Genomic DNA, 6,592 nt, shown 5'->3' with positions numbered 1-6,592 from the left:
ACACTTCATTTATTAAATATCAGGTAAAATAGGCAGCAAACTATGCATTATTAAGACATTTAACATTTTAATCTTTGTCACAGCTAAACCTAATGCCATTTATTTCAGGAGACTTGCATTTAAATAAATCTACAGGGATTGTTCTACACTTTCAAAGTTCAGTCTTAGAAGTTGGTTACATTATTTTGATCTATCTCACTGGGTCTTAGCTCTGGGGCTGTCATTTCATTGTTGTGAGTACATCATCCCTTTCACAACATCACATGTATTGCTGAAATAGAAGGATGGATGCGAACGCACATTTTTATTTAGATCTGAAGCAACAACGGCTTGATTTTGTCTCAAAGATAAAGGCTTTATTGGTGCTGTATACAATTCTGGAGTGACGGCTTAATGCTTGAACTCAACAGAAAGGCAAACACACCCGTCAATTTAGTGCTGATTCAGAAGCTCCCGTTTGTGTTGTGCTTCTTGCATGTGTGCAAAATCACGACTCAGAATTGTTCTGGAGGCAGAACTAAAGTAATTGGTTACCAGCCAAAAGGCAGGGATGAATGTGATTTGTTAAAATTGATTGGGCAGGGACCTTCAAATACAGCACCATAAACCAGTAAAGCTTGTACTAGACTCCTGTGTTTGCTTTGACCGTCAGAAATGCCTCTGGAAAAATAAATGTGCAACATAATTTACTTTTTTTTTTTTTTTTTACTGTTTTTTTTTTTACTGTAGTATAATGTAATTCTGATATAATATAATATAATATAATATAATACAGGATGAGTCAAAATTTGCAGGACACCCTGTTTTTCTATGATATGCTACATTACCACATTCCCATGGGACAAACCCTCCCCTTGATCCAATATGGCGGCTTTCATGATGGCAGATATGTTCCAGACATAGCCTAAAAAATTACCATTACTTGCTGAGGTACTCAGATAAAAGGGTGTCCTGTGACTTTTCACTTACCCTCTATAATATAATATAATATAATATAATATAATATAATATAATGCTCTGCTGCCTCTGAGGCAGAATCTAAAGAAGTGCACTCCTGCACACTTTATGACTGCTGTTTAGGGTCTAGGTGGAGCTTAGTCTCACTTTGCCAGACTCTGGTACCATTCGCCACATAATGTAGTAATGCAGAAGAAGAAATTTGACTGACATGAAAATGTGCCAATCACAAAGCTCTTTTGGCATGATGTGTAGAAGGAGGCAGATAGCCAATTGGAATGCAACTTGCCAGTGAGTCCAGCTAAAAGGGGGCGTCTGCGCTTGTGGGGAAATGCAATTCTCTCCGAGTTGTTTATGTTCAGGATCTCCACATCTTTTAAAGTGGAATGGAATGTTTGAGAAAAAAACAATGTGACTAAAGTTTAACTTGTCTGTATGTTTTTGTTAGCTGTTTGAATTTCCAAAGGAACTCATTTGTAACTTAGTTTTGTAGAGCTTTCAGTAATTCAGTTAGCTGCCTCCTGAGCTTGTAAACCTTTCCACCTTAAGTGATAACATTAAGTCAATATTACCCACCTATATGGAGCAGAAAGAGAGCAATATCCTCGTCTTGTGTTGTGCTTTAGTATGTTTGGAATTATCTCTGTTGTTTAAAATAACAGCTAAGGTCTTTTCTCTTCCATGAGCAGAGAGAGAGATAGTGTAGCACCTATGGACACTTTTGAGTCACCAATCCACTTACCAACGTGTGTTTTTGGACCGTGGGAGGAAACCGGAGCACCCGGAGGAAACCCACGCTGACACAGTGAGAATACACCACTCCTCACAGACAGTCACCCGGAGCAGGACTCAAACCCACAACCTCCAGGTCCCTGGAGCTGTGTGACTGCGACACTACCTGCTGCACTGCAACACATATTAAGTGTTTTTTATTACAGTCATGAATGTTGCCTTTAATGCACTGAAAATATCAGATTCTTATTGGTGGAGTGTCTGTTGCTGAGACTAGGCAGAGCTTTACTGATTAACAGTGGAGTATTTAAAAACCTCCTTCTAATCCTTTTAGCCAATCACATTCATTCTGCCTGTTGACTGGTAAACTGTGACATTCCTTCTGCCTCAAAGGCAGCGCTGCCTCCAGAAACATTTTGAGTAGTGATTTTGCACATGTATACATATATATATTTGCATATATATAAATATATGAACTTTGCAGAGGTAATAAGAATGTGGAATTTGGTTAAACATTTCCTACAACCATATTCAAATGCTGGGTTTTTTTTCCAGAAACACAAATGTCTTTATCTAAGACCTCCACTGATCTTTGTGTGTGGGACAGAGACCACGCTCCTGCAAAAGTGCTCGGCCAGCGATGGAGAGCCATTAGTCCTGGTGACACTTATTGATGTTATCCTAATGACAAATAGCTAACAAAATGAGATCTGAGTGTTAAAGGGAATCTAATGGCACTGGCTTCCTTGGCATTTGCCAAACACATGCAGGGAACACTGCAGGGGAACCAGCATCATCACAAGCTTATTAATCTCATTATCCTCCAGACTGTAACTCCTCAGTGTGGGGGAACCTCTCTATTCCTGTGGTCCTCACACTGTCCCTGATTCAGCAAAGCTGCATACGGTCAGCTTGGCCATAAAATAAGCAGGCCAAAAATGTTACATTTCCTTAGGTTAAATCGTTTCATCTTTGCTGTTTATTCACGATCTGTAAGATACCTCATGTATTTTGATCAAGTCTGACTTTTTTTTGACAGTTTACAACATGAATCAGACATAAGACTTTTCACTCAAAGCAATAAAATCTTAATTTATTTTTATGCAACTTTGATTTTAAGGGTCAGTGGGAGCTGGGCAGGATTTCTGTGCACAAAGCACTTATGTTAAACAATTAGGTAGTAGTGTCAAAGAGAAATCCTTCCAGAGAAGCGTGTAGGTGCTCCTCAGATGAATCAATGAACGATAATGTGTTTGTCGATATGCCCTGAAGGCCACACTGTGGTTCAGGAGGACTGGACCTGCCTGAGCAATCTGGACAGAGGCAAGCAATTCATTCCAGGGTCAATAGTGTTTAGGACAGAGGATTAAAGGGGATGTATTTTGTACTGTGTGTGTGTGGGGGGGGGGGTCATGCACTTTTTCAGTGCCTATTTCTTTGAGATCTGGAGCCAACCAACTAGAAAATGTGAAACAAAGTAACCCAGCATTCTATGTCTGTAAACACAAGATAAAAAGCCGTCTCGATTTTGCGTTACATCCTCCAGAGAAATGCGTCTACAATTATGGTAAGTATGTGTTCGGAATATATGGGATGCAATATCACAGCTTTAAACCAACAGTTTTTCCATGTTTACACTGAGAAAATATTCTGTGCCTCATGGCTCACTTGGTGATGGGACATTGGGGCCAAGGTGCCATGATGATAGTGGGGTTTTGGCCAGTGATTTATCCATTAACTTATTCTATTTAGACTCCATCATAATGGAGCTACAGCAACTCAGAGACCACCACGCCACACCTATGTAGGTGTGGGGAAGAGAACACTAATGCAACAGCAGAATATATGTTTATTTATAACATGAATATGTGAATGGAAGTGTGTTTTCTATAGATGTCCTGAGAAGGATGATTAATTTTCTGGGAAAGTCAATCCCGGGAAAAAAAAAGAACAATCCCGGGAAAACCAGGACGTGTGGCAACAGTATGTTTCAAGTGTAGTTTGGTGCTGTGTAGCGGGTAACACTGCTACTGTGGCAGTTTGGACTTCCAATCTCACCACACTATAAATATTTCTGAAAAAGATCAACATTCTGGCACCACAGCTGTTAAAAATCATTGGTGAAAAAACAACTCAGCACGCAATTGGTAATTCGCAAATACTTGCCAGTACTTGAAAATTCCATTGTTTTCAATGGTGCAGCAATGGCAATTTCCACCACTGGAAGTTTGAATGTCCAACACAGTGGGGACTCATATTATAACCATATAACTCATAACCATATTCTGCTGTATAGAGAGTAAGTGTTTCTCAGTAAACTTACCAATTGTGTGCAAGGGTTTGTCCCTACCAATAATTTGATCCCTCCAAAACCAAACAATAAACAAATAAATAATAAAAAAGCTCTGTCAACGTCTCACTAACCTAGAGGTGCAGAAAGGGTTAAATCACATTCTGTACTCGAGTCCTACCTCCCCGTAACACATATGGCCAGTGTGGTTGGCTGTGTCTTTCCCTGCTGTCACGTGAGTTGATTATTAGAGAAGCCAAAACTAGAAGGAAAACTTTCCAGTCATAAGCGAGTATTACTGTACAAGACTCAGTTGCATTGTGGGTGACACATGGGTGTAAAAAGCCAGTAAGGATCCAGCAAAAAAGAAGAAGGTGGACATAAGGAGCTATTTTTCAAAGAAGTCACTTAAAGTCAAATTCGCTAATGAAATAAGTCCATCATAATAACAGCAGCCTAAAATCACCGGTGTCTTACATTGTTGTTTTATCATGGAGCAAAGGGAAAAATAAATAGGTCCCCACCAATGTCAAGAACAAAACTAAGCCATTGATGATTTAGCCATTTATTTGACTACAACAGGACCTGGACTAAGCTGGGACTGGATGATTGCAAAGCAACAAAGATATTTGCCTCCACACTAGCTTTGAGGCAGGTTTTTAATGGGTTTCAAGCCCACCAATAAATTGATAGAAAAAATGCACTCTACCATGGAATGACATGAGTCAATGGCATTCACATCCAGCCATAACTGCCACACTAAGCCCATGGTCCTATAGAACTCCCACTTAAAACAAAGCTTTGGGTGAGTCTCTTGTCCAATCAAATTACTTAGTATGAACTAATTGCTGTATAGTGTGTGACAACCAAACTCTGTACAGTTCTACAATAAACATTTGCATTGATATTTAAAGGAGACATTCACAATTTTAATCAAAAAACACTTTTTATAAAATGTTCAAAACAGGTCTAATGCCTTTACAAAGCACACAGAGTCTGTAAATAGGTTAAAAAACATGTCTCAGTCTAGTATGCTAGGCTTTCTCTCTCTCCTTATGGCAAATAAAAAACATCTGGAGTTTTATAGACCACAGAAAGAACTCCAAACTTTGAAAAGCTTGAACCAAGATGAGGATATTGCTCTAAATAAAACCCCAGCCTTCTACTTTGTCAGAGAAATGTTTCTTTTTATTCATCACGCTATACCACACAAAGAGAAGTGTTTTAGTCAGTCCTCAGGTCTGTTTTGAGTGAGTGAAACCATACAGATTTCTGTACTGGAGTGGATCTCTAAGCCTGGTCTTCCATGTGCCTCTACAGCCTGTGGAAATCATTTCCCCTCCTCTCCAGAAGACAAAACCACCTGACAACCCCGCCCCCTCCTCATATTCATTCACTCCAGAGCGCAGGAGAAGATTTGAAAACCAATTATAGCCTGCAGGAATCAGTATTCGCCCAGAGGAGGCCTGCTCCTGCTAGATAACGCTAATATCTGTAAATGCACAGAACAGCTTCCAATATGGGGCCCGCTATAAGCAATATAAGACCACCAGGAAAGGGGGATTGCACAGGTTCATGTTAAAGGGATTCTGAGTGGCCTTCCCTACATGCTGTTTTCATTTCTTTACTTCTCTGTGGGCATGATTTGAAAACAGCAGCTGCCCTTTACGCTGTGGAAAACGTTATGATATTTGGATCAATAAGAATACTTAGAAATGGTTTGGAAAATCATTCCATTCCATTAACTTAGAAAAGGTTAGGAAGGTTAACAGTTTGACTAAACTCATATAAACAAACAGCAATCTCAAATAGTTTTAGCCTCGTCCCTAATCTACTCAGTAATCTGGTGCCTGGTATCTGGAACAGAGTGCTTTTTAAGTCCCTGCACTTGTAGCCAAGTAGGGACTAAACGTGAAATGCAATCATTGCAGAGCACTGATTGGCCAGAGAGACATGTCAATCATGACAAAATGCAGACATCCTGCACAAACTAGCCATCTGTAAAATCTCCAAGCTACAGTAGCGCTCACATTTATTTTTATTTGACTCACAACGGCAGCCTATAAAATTAAACCATGATCTTTGGAAAAGATTCAAACGCTCCTTGGATTGGTGGCTGATGAAAGACTTCAGCAAGAGTCAGAAGACTAGAGTCAGCAACAAGAAAAGAAAACCTAATCCTGAAGGCTGTGCTCAGTCCCAAACAATAAAAACAACATGTGAAAATACAATGAGTACACAAGGCTTAATGTTACCACCACTGTGGTACTGTGGTTTTATAGTGGAAAACCAGCCAGCTACTAAGCAGGACAGCCAAGTATAGCACACTTTTAAAAAAATCGATGCTGCAACAGGTTATTTTAACGATGCCATAGAAGAACCATATTTGGTTCCACGAAGAATCATTTTTGCTGATATGTTTAAATGTGTAATGACCTTTAAAAGTTCACTCTCACACATTGAACACAAACTGGTTCTTCTATGGCATCACTCAAAGAAGCCTTTGTTGCATCTTTGTTTTTAAATGTGTAGGTACCATACAGTGAAAACTTCAATAATACCATTTTTAGTTTTGGTAGCCTCTTTCTGTAGGCCCTGGTGATAGAGGAGTCA

The sequence above is a fragment of the Hoplias malabaricus genome, chromosome 7, assembly GCF_029633855.1.
Source record: "Hoplias malabaricus isolate fHopMal1 chromosome 7, fHopMal1.hap1, whole genome shotgun sequence".
Taxonomy (NCBI): domain Eukaryota; kingdom Metazoa; phylum Chordata; class Actinopteri; order Characiformes; family Erythrinidae; genus Hoplias; species Hoplias malabaricus.
The sequence above is the reverse complement of the archived record's forward strand: the minus strand, read 5'-3'. Positions refer to the sequence as shown.